Source organism: Gambusia affinis, linkage group LG23 (assembly GCF_019740435.1).
Source record: "Gambusia affinis linkage group LG23, SWU_Gaff_1.0, whole genome shotgun sequence".
NCBI lineage: Eukaryota > Metazoa > Chordata > Actinopteri > Cyprinodontiformes > Poeciliidae > Gambusia > Gambusia affinis.
Genome location: NC_057890.1, coordinates 14,501,417 through 14,522,494, shown reverse-complemented (window position 1 = coordinate 14,522,494; position 21,078 = coordinate 14,501,417). Strand labels below are relative to the sequence as shown.

Here is a 21,078-nt window from a genome sequence, read left to right as displayed (position 1 = left end):
GCAAATAGAGCGGCTGCTCCCGCCATCTTCTATCCAACGCCTTTTCTTTTTGCTACGTCTTTTATCTCTTGAAATGAGCCCACAAACTATCACTGCTGCTTCTACATCGTCATCCGTGTTTGATTATTCTAAATTCATGTATGGTATGTTGGGGATTTTGCTGGATTTTCTTCTGGAATCGGTTCATGTGTGGCGTGTTGCTCCTGCCGTGTTGTTGGACACACGAACCGACCGAACCTGTTGGACTTTTATGAGTGATGTGATGAGAGACAATGACACCTGAAGTGTTGCTTATGCACAGGGTGCTTGGTCTCTACGTGGTGAAGCAGTTTGAAGGCTTCATTGCCTCATTAAGGAGCCAGAATCACCTACCAGGATAAATCCATTCTTCTGTCTCTTCAATTCGCAAATAAACTTTCCAAAGACATCTGATCTGTTTCCTACTCATTTTGCTGCTTGTGGCTCAATGTTGGCGCGCAAGACGTAACCGAGAGAATCCGGTTAAAGGATTTTCAAAATAAAAGATCCTCCAGACTCAAATAAAACATAAAATGGAAATATTTTATTATTTCTTGTACCAATTAGTCCACGTACCGGTACCGGTACCGGTACCGGTACCGGTCCGGGGCCAGTGTGGACCACCGATCTAAAGAGTGTGACTTTTGTTTTTAGGTCCAACAGTCTTGTCTGTATATAGACAAAAATTAAACTGTAACAAACATAAAAGGCATAAACATAAATCACTGTGATGAATTCAACGGCCTAGAAAATGTTTAACTAACCAGCTGGAAAAACAAATATTGGCAGAGTTCAAAAGTGATCAATAATTAGGTAATTAAATAATAATATACCCATTCAATACATTAGAATATTATTAAAATTTTCATTTATTCTGGTGAATTAATTCATCAAGTGAAAAATATTTCAGTAATTTTTTTATTTTTATTGTTTTACACAGATTGTGTTGACATGGTTGTATGTGCCTTATTTGCAAAAGTTTACTCATTTTAAAGAACGTTTCTGCATTTTATATCTTTTAAATGCACAAATACACATTAACATTTTGTAAGTTTTTTATTATTTTGATAACTGCACCGTGTGTATACTTCCATGCAGAAAATGTTATTCTTAAAATACATAAAAAAAGACAATTAATACGTTTATTTTGTCAATAATAAATTATTTCTTGTCCACTCTAGAACTATTTAAACAGATAATAAAAAAATAGCGATTTCTGTTATGGTTTATTTTCTGTTTAGAGAAAAACAATACCAAAGACTAACTCTTCACGTGTCTGAACATTCATCTTCTACGTCTTAGGAACCACATCCTGTCAGAGAACAAAGTCTTGATTCATGAGCATGTAAAAAAAAATCACGATCTTGTTAACATGGAAAGTCTGTGAAATACACATTTTCTGCTGCGTTTGCGGCGTATGAGGCGAAAACCAGGGGTTTTCTGAAACAATGAGTTATTGTGGTTAGTTAGCGCTAGCTGCTAACTTTGTTCATGCTAACCGCTGCTTTCTGCACAACAAAACACAACAATAATGGTGTTTGATGGGTTTTTTTTAAATTTTTTTTTATTCCAAACAGTTGTTGTAAAATGTTATTTTTAAAATATGATTCAAGCTTTAGTTTTGTCTACAACCTGAAAATGGTATAATGCTAGCCTTCCCTATGTAAATGTACATCTATCATCCTGTTTTTGACTGGAATATCTGTTATTAATGTGATATTTTGCATTTTTGCTATAAGGTAAATTAAAAAGGATTAAACTCATAAAATGTAATTGTGTGGAAAATCTGTAGTGACACCCCCAACATAAGGGAAATTGAATTTGATCGTATTTTAAGAAAACGTTGGTCTTTTTCTCAGTGTTCAATTAATCTGATCCACTTCTGTGTCACATTATAATCTATAACAGCCATTTTACTATAGTTGTACCATTTCAGAAATATAGCAATTTCTGAAAATAATTGTTTTAAAAGAAGTTAATGAAAATTACATTATTATTCAATTCCAGAAGCACCTTATTGGGTCAAAAAGGGAAATTAAATGTTGTAGCCCATCTGGATTTCTTGAAAGATATATTGTGGATGTTGATGGTTGTGTGTAGGAAAGATCTCCTGTAGTGGTCAGTATTACAGCGGTTCTTAATTGGCTTCTGACTCAAGTCAGATCATTTTAATACTCTTCATTTTAAGAAAAATTCTTTGCACTATTATCTTGAGAGGTTCCAGCACTCTGCATCAGCTTGTCAAGCTTTCTATTAATATTTTCTATTATTCTTTGTCGCTTTAGCACCACACCGATTAACATGTGACATGTGAAAGTTAGCGCAGAGAGACAAAGACTCATGTTCACATTTTCAGGGTCTACAGGAAGAAAACAAAGCTGTACTTTTGCTGGTCCCCAGGATGCATCTGGTTTTTAAACAGTCAGTTTTTCATAGGAAACTTTTCTTAAAGAGGTTTTTCTTTGTATCACACACTCAAACAGTTTGAAGTGTGAAAGCTGCTTTTAAAATTCAGTATTTTCTGCAGAAGATCAGGTCTTCCAGGTCCAATGTGCAGTCATAGTCCAGTAAAAGTGTTGGATACACAGAAAATATCCAGGGAAAATTTTAATCTGTTTATCAAAATTTTTTGAAAAGTTTAAAAGAACCCAGCTTGGAAGAAATTACACTTTGCCATCAGAGAAAATTCTGTTTACTCTGTTTAAGAATTTTACTAAATAAAAGATTCAAAACCAAATTGAACGCAGGGACCAGCTGACTCCACAAGAGGGCGATGTTGGTTAGATAATCAGCAAACACCAGCTTCCTCCCAGCATTATCTCAAATGTTTTTGCTGTTCATTAAAAATGCCAAACTACTCTTGCCTTTGATTGTTCCTCTCTACTGTCGCCACATGCATGCTAACAGCTTAATGTAAACGAACATGACATTAAATAATCCGCTCTCCTTTGTTGTTGAACAGTTATTTGGATGGAAATGGGTTGAGTGTCATTGGATTATATTGGAATGAGTGAGATTTATGTTACTTATGCAATTGGATATTAACTGAACTTGTTTCTGTTGAAAAATGGCTTAAAATTCAGTTTTTTGATGTCTGTCTAAATGCACCTTAAGTGAAGTTTCAAGACGTTCTAAAAAATTACAATGTTAGCCATATACATAGATTATGTTTGAGACAAATGGTAACAAGGTAAACCAATATGTATGTAATATTTCTTTACTTTTTATAAGATATATATATATATATATATATATATATATATAGTTTGTAATACTGGAAACCTTTATTTGTTTGGTTTCATTTCATTTAAAAAAGACAGTAAAATATATAAGCTATTGCTCAGGTCATGTTTCTGCTAATTGACTCACCATTGCTCATTTGTTTTATTTGCAGTAAAGCACATTTTAGATCACTCCTAATTTCTGGAACCATTCACCTAAGACAGACATTTCTGTAAGTTTTTATCATCTTATATAGTGGTATTGATTAGGTTTATATAAAATTATTACAGTATATTTGGTGTTGGAACTAATTTAGTAGCTCAAATACCAAGTATACCTTAATTAATGATTATATTTCTTTTGTCCTCAAATGGGAAATTCACAACATGTACAGTGGAGACATCCATGGTCTTCCCCAATCAGCTCCAAGGATAATGAAACAACAACCATTAGCATTACACCTCAATATTTCAGCTTTCCAAGCTGCATATAATTCAAATATTTTTGATTTTCAATGGAGAGAACCGCTTGCCGTCAGTGTTGCCCTCACAGTGAGCCTCAGAATTTGGGACCTAGTGGTCAGTAATCAGAGATGTGATGTCACATGACCCCTGTAAGGTCAGCTTGTACAGTGGATTGAGTGCTCCCCTCTGAGTCATTCTCCATCATTACTGATGATGGACACAATTACTTGTTTATCAGCAGAAGTGATTCTGAGACAACTAACAGACTGCGGTTCTGTTCCGGTAATAATGATTTGCCAGGTGTGAATCTGGCCTCCAAATCACTTATTTTGTCATAATTATGCAACTCCAGCTATTTTTGTTTTCATTTGTAAAAAAAGTGGATTTGTTTGAAACCGACTCTGCACACAGAGCGTTGCTGTGCAGAAGGAGTAGCAGGGGTGCTTAGAGATGATAATCACTTATACACTTGTGAGGCTCCTAATTGTGCTTTCATGAGATGTCGTTGATTAATGGACAAGATGATGGACATCCTGTGAATGTTGTCCACATGTGCGCTGTCCATGGGGGGTGCCGAAGAATCCTCTTCAGCATTGTGAAGGCGCCTTTCTGAGAGGAAGAAGAAAAGGGGGCACAAAGTGAAAGTTTGGGACTTTGGGCAGTGCCGTTGTGAGGCGGAGTGAATGAGAGCTGGAGCCGTGATGCCAGCCACATGGGACGTTCTCACTCAGGATAATGGAGGCCTTTCTGTGGCTCTTAACCCCCTTGTTGCATGCTGGGAACGGGCAGCCGTGCGCCTGCCGCTGACAACAGACACGCTCTTCCAGCTGAATAATTAAATTCTTACTCCCAGGAAAGTCGGCCCTTCTTCTTCTTCTCTCCGGACGTGTCCCAGGCCACACGTGGGCCTGACAGAAACTCTCCCAGGATTAACTTGTTTTCCATGGAGGAGAAGACTGGATATTGAATTGTATGGCTGCTAGAACAAATGGGGAACAGAGTTGGAAAAGTAGAGAAAAGAGTATTTACAGATGAACCATCATCTAAAAGTTGGATCCATTCTTACACTTTCCTTAAAGTCTGTTTTTGAGGTTCAATATTTAAATCCTGATCAGTATATTTTCAAGAAAGTGTTACATTTAATTCCAAAATTCAAATTTTTATATGTCCATTTGTGTTTCTACTGTTTCTAAAAACAACCCAAGCGCTTAAAAATCCCACCAAGACGTTTTTTGACAATAAGTTAATGTGTTTTGGTGTTTCACCTAGTAACCCCAGTGAATCCCAGCGGAACTCTGCTGGTCGCCTAGCAACCCAAATGGAACTCCAGCACATTTGGCCAACTGGTTTTACCTGTTCTGGAAAAGACAAGTGTTTGTTTTGCCATATTCTTGTTGGTTGTCTAGGGGGCTGTACTAATGCTTTTCAAAGATATACGGTTGTGTAATTGCGCATCTGTTTGCAGCTGTTTTCACATCTGAGTGTAAATGTTGTGTTAGGGGGAGTGGCCAACAGCAGCTTATTTGGATTTAAAATGACAGAGCCCTCTAAATAGCCAGAACTCACCAGACTAAAATCTCATTACAAAAAATTTAATGAATATGTTTTGTACACCCTACAGACCCTAACCTGTTCAAGGAAGCATAACAAATCACCTTTAAGGCTGCGCTTGAATTAAAAGTGCGGATTAATTAAGATCTGGTTGAGGTGTGCTGGGCTTTTATGGTGAAAAATCACCTATTCCAAAAGATTAAATTTATAATTTATTGGTCCATCTACGTTAAGTAGGGTGGATGAAGTGATTTGTGATCTACTCTTCCCATAAACCAGCATAAAAACAATTCCTCAATAATATTTATTAACTTACTTCAGACCTTTTCTTACCTTTCTGGAAGAGTTACACCAATTGCTTTGTAATTGTTTTTATAGATTATGTCAGGAGTACCAGTGTCCAACATGGGGAAAAAGTCCTTTTATGTTCCTTTTGTTATATAAGTGACAAAATCGGGGGACAGTTATGACTTTCATGGTCCAGTTAATGGCTCAAAAACCCCTAAACAACTCAGCTCCCTCTGGTTATCGACATCCTGATGTGCATTCAAAATTAAAATCGATAGCGAAACAGAACAAAGGAGAAAAAAGCTATTGATTTTTTAACTTTAAAGGCTTTATTTAGCTAGACAGCTGCACAGTACCGAAGGATATTGTTGCCTGCAGGTGGCCTGCAGCTTATTCTATTTCCTACAAATGTCGAGATCTAGATCAGATTGAGGTTGTTTAGGTGAGCATGTCACTGAAGGAGAAGCTGCTGCATGTTTGTGGTCTTTGCAGGACGTGCTGCTTCTTTGCCCCGGGCCGATGAGCTCATCAGGTGGCGGGTGTGAGCCATAGGCTGGGGTCATCGCCTCCGTCCTGCCCTGCGACCAAACACAAAAGGTGTTTCCTTCCTTCAGCTGCGCTCACTTTCACCTGTCACTCAGACTTTTCGGGGAGCTGTGCTTGTGGAGGGCGGCTCCAGGTGAGCGTTCAAGTGTGACTGATGACTCATTGGCAGTCCATCTGCAGGGAACGACATGCTAGCTTTAGCAACAAACTGTAGGTTCATTACTGCTGCTTGACATTTGTAAAGTTACACAGTGTAAAGTAATTTAGGTCTAGCCTGTCGTAGGAACAAAACAATGGAGATATAGTCACAGTGTTACTACAGTACTACTAAATATTTAGTTGCTTAATAATAAAAATTAAAATGTATATATTAGAAATTAATTAATAACATAAAAATATAACTTTGAATACCTGAAGACCGCTTAATAATAACAATAATTTAATTGTATAGTCCTTCTGACCTAAAGATTCAGCAAACAGCTTCAGTTATTATAGCTAGAAACTGGCGATCAGGCCTGAAACCTGGGTTAGTGATGGACTCTGTGCTGAACGTTCAGAACCACATAAAGATAGTTACAAAGTCAGCCTTCTATCACCTAAACAGCATTTCCAGGATTAAAGGAAGATCTAGAGAAAATCATCCATGCCTTTATCTTTAATTGCATTGATTACTGCAACAGTGTTTTCACAGATCGGCCTGAAAAATCTGAACGTTGCTGCTGCTGGTGTTCTGACTAAAACCAGGAAGTTAGAGCACACCACTCCAGTTTTAACATTTCTACACTGGCTCCCTGTAGCTCAAAGAGTAGACTTTAAAATTCTGTTCTTAGTTTATAAATCACTGAATGTCTTAGCACCACGATCTGCTGTTGTCATCGCAACCTTCCCAACCTCTCAGGTCTTCTGGTTCTGGTCTGCTCTGCATCCCCATAACCCAGAGGTGGGCACTCCTGGTCCTCCAGTGTCCTGCAACTCTTAGATGTCTCCCTGGTCCAACACACCTGAATCCAACAGCTGAATCACCTCCCAAGTGCAGTCAGGTTCTCCAGAGTCCTGCTAATGACCTCATTATTTGACTCAAGTGTGTTGAAGTAAAGATACATCTAAAAGTTGCAGGACACCGGCCCTCAAAGACCAGGAGTGCCCACCAGAACCAAACGAGAAGCAGCATTCAGCTTCTATGCACCACAAATCTGGAACAAATTGCTAGAAAACTGCAAAACACCCTAACATCCTTCAAATCAAGGCTAAAAACTCACCTGTTTAGAGTTATTTTTGAACCATAATAACTGGAACGTTGACAAACACATTTGACATGTTTTAATAATTTTAACAATTAGACTTGACAAATGCAATGTTTATTGGTTTTCACAACTGTTGCATGATGTGTTCATGATGTTTTTAGTTTAGCCAAAGTGCTTTTCAGTGGGTAAAATAAGATAAAACACAACAGATAAAATAAAATAAAAAAGATAAAGTGTCACTCACTTTAAACATGCATGTATTAATCTAAAGAGGCCAAGGTTAGAGTTTTTTCCTCATAATATAGGCTGAATAAAATTGCTGTCAATTTTTGACTGTGTAATTTTACGACACTTTCTATGTTACAAATCAAGGGAATGAAACATAGTTTATTTTTAAGGACTAAGTACCTCAGGTGTGAAAACAACCAGTGGTGTTTCTTTCATAAAAGGCGCCTTGAGGAAGCCCTTTGTTTTTCTGCCTCCCAACAAATAAAAATACAGAAAGTGATTTGAGAATCAGCAGTGGAATAAAATGCTGTCCACTTCTGCAAAAGCATGCAACCTAATCTTCACTTCAACTCTCTCTGATTGTATAGAAGCAGCAGAAAAAGGGTAAGTTATATGTTTTACAATTCTTGTGCGCTCCTTTTTTCTAACATCGACCTGGGCAACTACCCTTACTGCCACTGATTATCATTCAGATTTGAAGTGAAATATAGTTTTACTGTGTAAATGTTAGCATTTATGATTAAAATCTAGTTTTTTGAGGGGTTTGCTAGGTAAATTGTGATGCCCAATCAAAAATTGCATAATCAGCAAAACTTCACAACATTTAAAGTTTTTGTATTTGCCTCAAGATTTAATGAGAATCTGAATAAATTCAAGACACATTTCTATGTAAAGAAATTGACATCTCTACTTAATAAAAGCTTGTGTAAATAGTTTCTTGCTTGACACATTGGCGTATGTATAAAGATCCTTCTCCATAGTTGCAAACAATTAAAAGCCGTGTTTTGTCATTGAGTGGCGTGTTTATTGGCCTCACTTCAGTGTTTTCATGTTTGCTTTTGGAGCTGTCCTGAGGCCTCTGTTTACACAGCCGTCTCTGACAGAACGCACAATGTACTGTAGGTGGAGAAAACGCAGACATAATGAGAAGCCTGCGACTGATCCTCTTTCATGCTGCTTGTAACACAAAACATCCGTGGAAAACACACAAAGGGAAAATTACTCTGCAGCTGATAATCACAGTGATGTGTGACAAGTCATTTCCTCATGACTTATGAATGTGATGTGGCAAAGCAACAAAACTAACTCTTGTTTTGGGATGCCACAGTAAAGGTTTCCAAACATCTTTGAGTTAATTTTTCTCAATTTTATTAACAAAAGTAGATTAAAACTACTTCTAAGTTAGAGATTTAATAAATTAAAGGCATAAAATATGTTACATTTCCAATTTAATTGAATTCTTTTATATGGAAACCAGGCACTTTTGTATGTTTATTTCTAGAACTACAATAGCTTTCATCCAGATCTACATTTATAGATAGAGCTATGATGCAAATGAAGAAAGAAAACAAATTCTTTAAAATAATATTTTAATTTATTTCAGTCAAGAACTCATGCAGATATACAGCTTTGGGAAAAAACAAGAGCCCACTGCACTGAATCCCATTGAAAACCTCCTGGTTATTCCACTAAATGTGTATTTCTGAACTCTTCTTGAGTTAAAACATTAGTATTGTTGTTTCTAAATGAATATTAACTTGGTTTCTTTGCATTATTTGAGGTCTGAAATCATTGCATCTTTTTCGTTATTTTGACCATTTCTCATTTTCTGCAAATAAATATTACATTTTTGCTTTGTATTTCGGAGACATGTTGTCAGTAGTTCATAGAATAAAAGTACAATTTTCATTTTACTCAAACATTTACCTATACAACCATAAAATCAAAGAAACTGACCATTTTAAATTGTCTCCGTTTTTTCCAAAGCTGTATGTGCAAGCTCTTATGGTCGTTACTGCTGATGAATCCCTTTCAAAAAGTAAAAAAAAAAAAAAATGTTCCCCAGTTAAACTGTAAATTACAATTCAAAAGCAACATAAACAGCATTTTGAATCATATTTGTAAGGTTTTATACACTCATTTAAAAGTTTTTTCCTTACTGCATATTGCTCCAAAAGTTGCGACTGTATCAACTTTTCCAGGTTATTGGTAAGCTTACAGTATTATCATTTACACAGAAGCAATAATTGACACAAACAAAATAGATTTTTGTTCTATTAAGAGTTTATATCGGTTGTAACAGTTGTGTTCAACAGGTGGCTCCATGTCAGTCTAGCTGAGTTGCTCTGTACCTTTCTCCACCAGCAGAGGGTGACATTCGCTCTGCCGTCTGTCACCTACAACTCCGGCCCCTCCCGTCGCCATCTAAGCGGTAACCTCTCCTAATCCCCCACGAGTCTTGTTACCATGGAGACGGCTCAGACGAGCAGGTGATGCATTGACAAGGAGCAGATGGTTCCCCGTGGAGGTAAGCATGGCTGAACAATGCTTCTATATTCATCATAAAGTCTTACTGACTCTCGGTGTCTCCCTTCTTCAAATGTGTTTGCATGCATAACTTCAAAGCTGAAACACACACACACATGCAGTTGTGTTTTCATCACTTGTGGGGACTTTAAGTTGACTGATATTTATTTTCTACAGCTAAACCCTTACCCTCTTGCTAACCCTAGCCATTACATCCCAACTCTAGCCCTACCCCTATCAATTGCATACCTAACCCCTAACCCAAAAACGGCATGTCCCCTCATGGGAACAAAAATGTCCCCACAAGGAGCAGTGGTCCCCTCAACTCCACATTGTAGATAGACATAGGTCCCCACCAAGATATAAAAACCTGGTTGACACACACACACACATACACACACACTCATAGATGTTTGTTGACCTGATGGTTCTGTGAATACAGCAGAGTTTGTACAGTCTGAGCGAGGTTGTGGCAGGTTAAAGTGGGGGACCGTGGCCTCCAGGGGGCGCTGTGGGAGCCTCAAAGTTTGAGAGGAGGTGAGGCAAAAAATCCAATCCCAGTTATTTTTTTTTAATCTTACAATTTTTGTTTTCTTTTATTAAATCTTTTATATGTATATAAAATATAAGTTAAAATAATAGATTTAAATGTTATTTCTCTCGCTTCATTTTCTTATTTACTTGTTCCTCAAGCAAGCGCGAGCACGAAAGCCCAGGAGTGGATGGCACTGCTGCAAAAAACCTACAAGAACCATGGGAATAAAATGAAATAAAATTTGGTGCGCTTAATATAAAATATTACATATTACAAATTGCGTTATCTATTAAATTGTTAATAAAATTTTCCGCCATCTAAAATCGGATGGTATGAGGCAGCATTTATGCTAAATGACTGTAATAAGTATTGAATAGTGAATAGAAAACATTCTAAAAGTTGATGTCTCTTTACATATTTTTTACCATTGCCTGATGGTTTGTAAAACTTTCCCCTCAACCTCATGAATAGAAGCAAGTTTACTGTATTTTAGATGGAGGCGTTTGTGTCCTGCAGGTGTTCCTGAGCTTTCGCCACTGTAACTCACTCCTCTAAAGAAGCGCCGTCTTTAGCCGCTGTCTCCCTTGGAGATAAAGTACAGACACCCCTCTCTGCCTGCCTCTTTCATTCAGCTAACTCCTGAATAATCCAGCAACAATACGCTTCTCCAAGGCAGTGTGCAGCGATTCCACCCTCATTTTGGGAGGAGGGGATCGGCTAATGCATGTAAAAAACAGCCATTTTTTTCCCTTGAATAAGTAGTGAAGGGGAAAAAGTGCATGTCACAATAGAAGCTGTGAAGCGCTACGCTTAACCCACCACACCTGGAGCACACAACGGGGAGTGAAAGTGGCAGGCCACCTCTTCTCCCCCCGGACTTCACCCATCATCACCTATCAAAACAGGCTGTAGGAAGCTGGGTTGGGCGGACAGGGAAGGGGGGCCTGGCTACGATAAAGACGCACAGTGAGGAGCCATTCAAGGACCCTGTCCCATAATGGAGTCACTAATAGGTGCCTATTCAGTGGGGAAAGTGTTTGCTGGAGGAGGGGGAGGAAAAAAAAGTTTCAGGGAAGCAACAATCACTTTGTCTGAGGCCTTGTGTATGTAAAATTTATGCAGCACTCCACCCGGTCCCCAACTCTTTCTGCTGTCCTTTCATTTAAAGAGCGTCACCACTGAATAGGCGACATACATAGTTTGGAGTCTTCCTTTCATCCTTACTTGAAAATAAACTGAATGGTCGGCTCTTGAACGAGTCCAGACCGAGGTTGTTCTCAGAAAACTCGTGCTGTAAACTTACACAGATGGCCAGCATTTACACAATAATGTCTTTACCGATTAGTTTAAATGAAAAGTGTCTAAAAAGCAGGATAAGTTGCAAGAGAATTTCAGTTTGAACAATTTATGACCTGTAGGCGTATTCTTTCTTTTACTGTGGCTTTCATCGGTGGTTCTCTAATTTTTGTTTCTTAAAACATTTTGAAACTAACATTGTTTGGTGTTTGCTTAAAGGGGAACTATTATGCAAAATTCTCCTTTTGGATGTTTATAAACTCCCATTTTGGTTGACATTGCTTCTAAAAACAGCCCAAGCACTAAGTACACAGTAAATTAATGATTTTTGGTGTGTGTTTAAAAACAACTTCGTAAATGTTGAGTCAAAATATCAATATAACAGAAACTGCACCTTTATCTAAGTGCAGGTCCAGCATGTTTGGTCAGCTGACTGACTGCTGTATAATGGCTGCTGGAAAAGACAAGAATTTTGTTATTGACTTACCATCCAGAAACCACCTGCTGCATTCGTGTTTGTTGTGCAGGAGGTTCCACTTCTGCTTTTCAAAGATGTAAGGTTGTATAGTGGCGTATCTGTTTTCAACCATTTTCATAAGTGAGTGTAAATGTTGAGTTGGTGTGGGGGATGGCCAGTAGCAAATTATTTGGATTACAAGTGACAATAGGCCCTAAAACATCTAGTTTTTAAAGGAGTTAAAAATAGACAGAACTGAGCAGAAGAAGAAGAATTTTGTGCAAAAAATTTTATGAATATGTTTTGTATAGGCCTATCCTAATCTGTTCAAGGAAACATTGGTCCCTTTTAAGAAATGAAGGGAAGCGTCAGAATACGTAGTGGCTTACCTGAAAGCAAGATATTGCTAATTTTAACAAAAAAATTCCTTAATATTGATTAAAAAGTACTGGTTCCATTGGCAGACATTTTCCTCAAGTGAAATAATCTGCCAATGGTACAAGTACTTTTTCATTAAGATTAAGGGTTTATTGACTTAAACAAGCTCCTATAGTTTGGTGAAAAGTTACTTATGAGTTAGTTTTGTCTGATTTCAAGTGTATTAATATATGTTCACTAGAAACTAGACCAAAATACTTGTAAGATTTTGTGTTTTTGCAGTGAGGACACCCACTGCCACTACTCCTCAGCAGGGGAGCTGCCCAGGAGAGCTGACTAATCTGGAAATGCTGAGACCATATTGTAAGAGATTGAATAAAATACGGCGGCCATATTGTGGTTTGCGTCAAGTGGCTTAGCTGACAGATTGATGAGTTGAGAAAATAGCAGCGCTAACCAGGGGACAAGCGCAGGCTCCCAGCATGGCATGGTAACCGGGGTTTGGAGTCAGGCCTGCTGCCCACAGCAGCCGGTGCAGGTCACGGCTCTTTGATTGTTCGTCCCGCTCCTGACAAAGGGCAGCGTGTGGTGGGCAGGCAAGCTTTCCTTAAAACAGCATGATAGCTCTTGTAATTGTATTTTTATGTGTCTTGTGGAAAGCTTTGTTAGCTCTTGTGTGGTGATGTATGTGTTTCTTACCATCCTCATTAAAAGGCTGTTACTTGTTTGTTTTTTGAATATAAGGATTTTTTTTGTCTGGGAATACATTTCTGCATTGACAACCAAAAATTTGTATCATTATTCTTATTGTGCGCTGTGAGGAAATGTGTATTTATGACTCCAGTAAATATCACCTGCCAATAAGAGGAGCTATTTTTGATTTGATTTGGTGTCACTATCATACTGTTCTGTGAAAAAGTGTTTGGACTCTTGTAGATTAGTTTCTTTGACTAAAATAAGCTAATTTTGTCAAGACGTTCGAACATATTTTCATATCAAAGATAACCAGAGTAAATGCAAAAGCCTGTTTTCTATAGATTTTGCTTTTTTAAGTAGATCTGGACAATAAACATATGTTTTTTGATGTCTTGAAAATGAGCGGTTTCAAATATCTTCAGAAAGTAACGTCAGAAATTAGCATTGCTCTTCGCCTAGCAACCCCAGGGAAACTCAGCCTGTTACCCAGCAACTCCAGCAGAACTCCACTCGTCTCCTAGCTACCCAAGATGAGCTCCAGCAGTATTGTTCAACTGATTTTATCACTGTATGTGCTGTACACTGGCTACTGGAAAAGTGTTCTTTTGTTGACTTACCATCCAGATACCACTTGCTGAATTATTTTTTGTTGTGCAGGAGGCTCTACTAATACTTTTTAAAGATGTATGACTGTATAATTGTAGCCATTTTCACATGTGAGTGTAAACTGAGTTGGATAGGTCGTCTTTAAAGTTCACCCTTATCTATTTCACATTGAATTTCCCTTTGTGATCAATGAAGTATTTTTGAATTGAATGAAGATATTGGTGGATAATGAACAGGTTATGCTAATACTCTATTTACTGTAACATGATGGGATTTGAAGTTGTACTCAAAAATAGACAAAAAATTTTTTAGAAATGAGCTTGGATTAAAATTAATGTTTTTGAAATTATGATTTTCTGTTATGCATGTTTAAATTTGAAGTTATTAGCCGGATGAATTAGGACTTTCCAGCTTTTTGTCCTTTTTGGACACTTTTTCATTGCAGTCTCCCAGCAACCGGTCCTCTGGCATCTGGATTATGCTGACCTGCTCTGCGGAGCCCCCACTAGCTTCAACACAGAGAGTCAGGCAAAATCCGTTTTGTGGAGGGAGATGGTAGAGAGGTCTTGATCTCACAAGAAGCTTATTCAAGTCGTGTTGGATCCTTTTGCTTTGGAAAACCATAAATAAACCTCTTCCCTTGGTCAAATTGGACAATGATAAGTGACAACACTGCAAAAACACCAAATCTTTCCACATATTTTTGGTCTATTCTGTTGTAAATTATCTTAGTACCCTTGAAATAAGACAAAACTAACTCAAAAGTGTCTTTTCAGCTTAATATAAGAGCTTGTTTTAAGTAAATATGGATAAAAAAAAACTCATTCCATTGTTCTTTCAAAATTATTTCATATTTTGAAATGATTTCAACTTTTCTATGAGAAACGGCGGGAATTACCATGGCAACCAATATCATCTCTCAGAAGCTTATTCTTAATATTAACCCTTCAGAACCAAAAAAACCCCAACAACTTTGACTTGAATTGGCACTTATTCAGGTCAAATTCAATTAAAAAATGGTTTCTTGATCTCAAAGGGAAATTAAATAACATAAAAAATGTATTTTTCATCAATATTAAAGAATTATTTACTGAAAAATAGTTACATCTTGCTGAAAAGTTACTTGTAAGTTAGTTTTATCTTATGTAATATATTTTCACTAGAAACTAGACCAAAAATACTTGGTAATATCTGGTGGTAGTACGTGATTGCCCTTCTTTTCCAGCAGAAATACATTTTGTGTCATGAGTGTAACTGTTTGCCGGTTACCATGGAAACCGCTCCACATTCTTCTTGTTAATATTAAACCAAGAACTTTCCTGCGCTGCGTCCCGCCCGACACTCACTCTTCGTAATGAGCTCAGATTGCAGACGCAGAACTAGAGCTTCTCGGAGGGCCGACCGACTTCGGCTGCCTCTGATTTGTGGAATCGATTGGCTCCATTGTTATCACAAAGCTCCTCACTATGCGCTTCTAATGTAATTAAGGAGAGGAGATTCATGCTGCTGTGTGTCAGCCCAGAACCTGATCCATGTTGCGTCTGGAGTCAGGTTGAAAAGCCGTCTTTCTCTCCAGCTGCTCCTGATTCCTGCTCTGGACTCTGTCACTCTGGGCTGCACAGCCGTTCCATGTTTAATTCAAAGCGCTGCTCTGTTGTCGCCCTCGTTTCTTCTGTACATGTGACAGAAAAACAAAGATGAAGTTTTTCTGTTGGAGGACAGAGGTGGGTAGAGTACTCAAAATCTGTACTCGAGTAAGAGTAGCACTACTTCAACACACGTTTACTCAAGTAAATGAAATGAGTAAAAAAGTATTTGATGTTTTAATTAATTACTCAGTATTTGAGTTGCTTTTTACCAGTCATTTAACATTTAAAGATTACTTAATAAAGTGGACCAAATTTTAATTTAACTTTTTTATTTTCTTAGCTTGGCCTTAGTACTCGTCTTACAAAAAATCAAAAGCAGTTTCTTTTCATATAAGATATATAACATCTTATTGATTTTTGCTTAAAACAACCTAGTTCTTTACAGTGGGTAAAGCATCCAGAAATTTTACTCAAGAGTAGTGATAATTCATAGTTAAATTACCAAAGTAAAAGTAAAAATACTCCTTAAAGTAAATACTGTAGTTACTGCCATCTCTGTCAGAGGCCCAACCTTTGTTACTTAATGTTCAGGGAAACATGCTTGAGAGTCTGAATGGTAATTATTAACAGAATAATATTTAAAAAGGTCTGCATGTTTAGCCTCCCACAGAGAGAGTTCACTCTGCTCTTTCACTTTTAAACCAGAAGGGAATAATAATCAAAAGATTGACACATTTATGTGTTCAGAAGCGTAAAAATGTGAAGACTAGAACTTGTTGGATATGTCTTATTTTGAAAGGAGAGGAGCTCTGGATTTTCAGTCTGAACGCCGACGGAGCAGAAATCAGGATTTCAAGCATCCGAGGAGGTTTCTGTCTCTACCTGCCAGGCGACCCGACTGCTCTGGCTCTGGACGCCGCGGGCTGCACAGGGTGAGTCCCTCCATGCCCACCCAGGTCTTCCTCCACAACTCGGCATCCTGAATAAAAGACAGGTCAAATGAGAACATGAGAGAGACGGTCCAGAGCATCTGTCCCCCTCTCTGAAGCTAATGAATGTTAAGTAGGTTAGTCGCCGATGTGCCAGTGTCTCCCGGGTCATTGTGGCAGCAGAACTGTGCTTTTGTCAGGGTGCGCCAACCCCCTGTGAGACATCTTAAATGGCTGGACCCGCTTTGCCCTGCACACAATCTCACCACCAATAGCCACCATATTGATCCTCCTGCTTTCAGATTAAAGCAGAAAAGCAGCTCTGTCCTATCAGCAGGGATCCCCGGCTCATTTCAGGGTCACAGAGTCCCTGCAGCCCCCTGACCCGAACCCCAACGTGTGCGCATAGAACCGCCGGTGTGAGGAACACTGCAAAAATACAAAATCTGAACCAGATTCTTATTCAAATGTATTAGTTTTGACTCATTTCATGTGAAGTAACTGTTTAGCAAGAAATATGAGCTTGTTTTAATTAAATAATTCCTTAATTTTGATTGAAAAACATTACAAGTTTCACTGGGAGATAATTTTCCCATGTTATAAGTGAAATAATCTGTCAGTGAAAATAGCACTTTTTCATCAATATACAGCAATTATTCACTTAAAATGAGCTCCTATATCTCCCTGATACGTTACTTGTAACTTATTTTAAGTGTACTAAGATATTTTTGTCAATATGAACTAGTTATTGACTTAATGCCAGCTTTAATATCTTGCTGAAATGTTGCTTGTAAGTTAGTTTTGTCTCATTTTAAATGTACCAAGATATTTTCACTAGAATTGACCAGAAATGCTTGATATTTTGTGTTTTTTCAGTATTTGAACTTATTTACTACCCAATTTGATCAAAATACAAGCTTTACTATTATTTCACTTATGTGGAAAAATGTTTTAAGTGAAATAATCTGAAAGTGGAACTAGAACCTTTTCATCAATGTTAAGGAATTACTTATTTAAAACAAACTGCTGTATCTTGCTCAAGTGCTAGTTGTAAGTTCGCCATTTTCAAGAATCCACTGCTTCTGATCAAAATCAACCAAACAGATCCAGGAGACAGGTCTTAACGCTGCCAATCAACGCAGTGTACACGCTGCTCAATGGGCTAATGGAGGAGAAACAACAGATATGTTTAAAAAAAATCTTTATAAATTACCTAATGCAGCTTTAAGCGTACTTGGATATTTGAATTAAAATTAAATCTACTCTGTAAGATTTTGAGTTTTTGCAGTGAAGGGCAGGAAACCTTCCAGGGATGAACCCCATTAAACAGGATTGGTGGGATGCTCACATTCATGGCTCATTATGGCTGACCCCAGGCTTTCTCTCTCTCAATTTTATCCTTTTCTCCTCTGTCTCTGGCTGTAACCTGGACTAGGCCATGCTGAGGTGTTCACCCAGGCCTTTTGTTCACATTGATAAGTCAGCAGCTCCATCAGTCGATTCTAAACGGGATGCTGCTTTGTTCCTGCGCTTTGTTTCCACCATCCTGTGGAGAGTGTGTCATCTCTTTGGACTCAATTTCTGTTTCCTGACCTCATGCAGTTCTAGTTATTCATTTCTAAAAGACTGTTATGTTCAAACTTAGAATAAATAATATGTGTTGGAAGTTTCAAAAATCAAAAAATCAAATCAAACTTTATTTGTATAGCACATTTCAGCAGCAAGGCATTTCAAAGTGCTTTACATCAAATCAAACACAAAAACACAATGCAACATAGAATCAACAATAAAAACACAACATAGTTAGATTCCGTCAATAAATTTGCAATTGATTACGTTTCGAATACAACTCTAAACAAGTGGGTTTTTAGTTGAGATTTAAAGGAAGTCAGTGTTTCAGCTGTTTTACAGTTTTCTGGAAGTTTGTTCCAGATTTTTGGTGCATAGATGCTAAATGCCGCTTCTCCTCGTTTGGTTCTGGTTCTGGGGATGCAGAGCAGACCAGAACCAGAAGACCTGAGAGTAGAAATACTGCTACACATGCATAGCTCCTTTTTAATTTAGCACATCGTGTGAGCCAAACCATTTCTTCCAATAGTTTTCTGCAGTCAGAATGGCCATGGTCATATTTTATGTGACTCTTACATCATTAGATGCAATTCCATTGACCGTAAAATTGAGCATATTGGAAATATGAAAGTAAATTTGCTTTATGGAAACACTCCAAATTAGAAAAAAACAAATTCAAGAAAAACCTATTTTTTAGTTGAATGAGGTGGTTTTCCTGCTGTTTTGAAATTTATGTATACCGCAAATCCTCAATGGAAACACTTTTTTCCCTTCACGCCTGTCATGTAATCAACAACCGGATGTTACTACTGGTGGAAATGACAAAGAAGACAACAGGAAGTTTTTGAAGGACGATGGTGCAGCATTTTTTTTACATGACTTATCGCATTGACAAACTTATTCACATGTGATATTGATTACATTTCTTGTTTAATGGAAACGCCACAATTATGAAATTGTGTTGTTTTTTTTTTGTTTTTTTTTTATATTAATGGAATATTGACCAAGTTATGCTCACATTTGTAATGGAAACACAGTTATTGACTTGAGACGTGTCATAATTCTGCACCAGAACAAGACAGCCGCAATTAAGCAATGGCTGCAGCAAACTTTGGATGGAGTCAGACAATGGAAAGACAGTGAAGTACTTGATTGTGATGTCAACTCCAATTGCTCAACAACTCCAAAAATTGATTCACTTAAATCATAAATCAATCAATCAGCTTTATTTGCATTGCAAATTTCAGGAACAAGGCAGCTTTATGTCATACAAACACAAAAATTAAGGCACCATAGTAACAACATACAGTTTACAGTGACAAACATTACAAATCATTAATACACATTGAATATGTTGGTCAATGTTTCATTAAACATGTTTCAAAAGCAACTCTAAACAGCTGGATTTTTAGCCTTGATTTAAAGGCCTTGTTTCAGCTGTTTTGCAGTTTTCTAGAAGTTTATTCCAGATTTGTGGTGCATTGAAGCTGAATGCTGGTTCAATCAGTAAAGTTTATTTGTATAGATTATTTCAACAACAAGGCATTTCAAAGTGCTTTACATCATAAAATCACACACAAAAAAGCAAATTCATAGAACACAGTCAACATTATCAAGCGCCGTCGTTGCACATCAAAATGTTGATTATGTTTAATTTATAATGCTTCAAAAGCAACTCTAAACAGGTGGGTTTTTAACCTTGATTCAAAGGAACTCAGTGTTTTGGCCGTTTTGCAGTTTTCTGGATATTTGTTCCAGATTTGTGGTGCATAGAAGCTGAATGCTGCTTCTCTAAACAGTGGCATAAATATTTTCCTAATCAGTGAACTGCTGTGAGTCGTCCATGTTCTTCTAAAGTCTGTTTGTGGTCACATAAGATTTATAGTTTCTAGGGAAATACACATGAAAATGTTGCGTTTGCCATTTAAAATGGATTTCAGTTCAATAATATATCCACTAAGCAGAAGGTTGCTCATATAGTTTGAACCTGGAATCATGTACTTATTGTGTGTCCTTACATCTGACCTCAGCTCAGTGTTTCAGCTTGGTGTTTCATGCCTGCTACCTTAATTAAACATTGATTAAATGCCTATTAATGTGCGCCGACTCCCAGTCAGGGTGTAATCAGGTGAAACGGAGTTAATAAAACATCCAGTGTGGGGCTCAGGAGAAAAAGGAAGGACTCCCCTGAGAAAGAGGGACAGATGGCAGCAGGAATCACCACAGAGGACAAAGCAGAGTGGATAACACAGACCCAGCAACCACTTTGGTGATTACTTCTAAATTGGTAATTTGATCTTGCTCTTTCCCACCTACTCATTATTGATAACGCCGGCCATATTTGACCATATTTCCCCTCCGCTGCCGGCTTAAACTGGCAACTTCCTGCGTTCACCAGATCGAGGTGAAGTCTGAAAAGTGGGGATGCATCCTGTTGACACATACATGGTGGAAACCCCATCTGCCAGGAATCTCCCTTATCTCATCATCTGGATTGAGCAGGAAAGAAGGAGCCGCAATCACTTTAGGTGAACTCTGTGGGATTATGTCTCCTGTTGGAGATGATGGGTCAAGTGAGGACATCAGAGGCAGAGCATCTCCATCAATTAATTCAGCTGTGATTGAGCTGATGAGGCAAAACCTTTAACTTTGTTTTGATTTAAAAAGTAGTGTTCTAATGCTTTTTCAAGGAAATGGAAAAGTTGAAAAGCATCATTTGAGACGGTGATCCCAGTCTGTTTTCTCCGAAAAATCCCACAGCAATCTGGTCGCAGTGGCCATCTGTCAACCTGGAAATAGTTACTAATTACTTCCACAAGACAGCAATCCAGTTATATAACTAATCATCTTTAAAAGTAATTCATTACTATAAACAATGCACAATCTAAATAAGCAATAAACTTTTTATTCTTCATAAACCATCAAATAAAATGTATTCAAGTGAAACCGGGTCATTTTGTTTCACTCTTTTAACTTCATACCTTTTGAATCACCAAAAAATGTATGAAATGTAACAATCTTTTATTGATGAATTTAGTTAAATATTTTTAAACCTGTTTTGCGTATTTTAAGAAAAAAAGTTTTTCTTCTGTTGAGCTGCATTTCTAACTACTCCACCATATAAAATACTATTTATTTGTGCTTACAATCTTTGT

General features: G+C 37.6%; 1 protein-coding gene across 7 annotated transcripts in view; it reads left to right on the top strand.

Moving 5' to 3' along the window:
- LOC122826239 overlaps positions 1 to 21,078 on the top strand; it is a 75,850-nt gene that overhangs the window by 5,772 nt on the left and 49,000 nt on the right. For 3 of the 7 annotated variants that reach the window (XM_044107840.1, XM_044107835.1, XM_044107841.1), the window contains exons 2-4: positions 6,036 to 6,222; positions 9,707 to 9,869; positions 16,225 to 16,357. The gene's annotated coding sequence lies outside the window, so the exon portion shown is untranslated. Of the gene's footprint in view, positions 1 to 6,035; positions 6,223 to 9,706; positions 9,870 to 15,230; positions 15,561 to 16,224; positions 16,358 to 21,078 lie in introns of those variants that run through there. The other 4 variants (XM_044107838.1, XM_044107837.1, XM_044107836.1 and 1 more) reach the window with 4 other exon arrangements.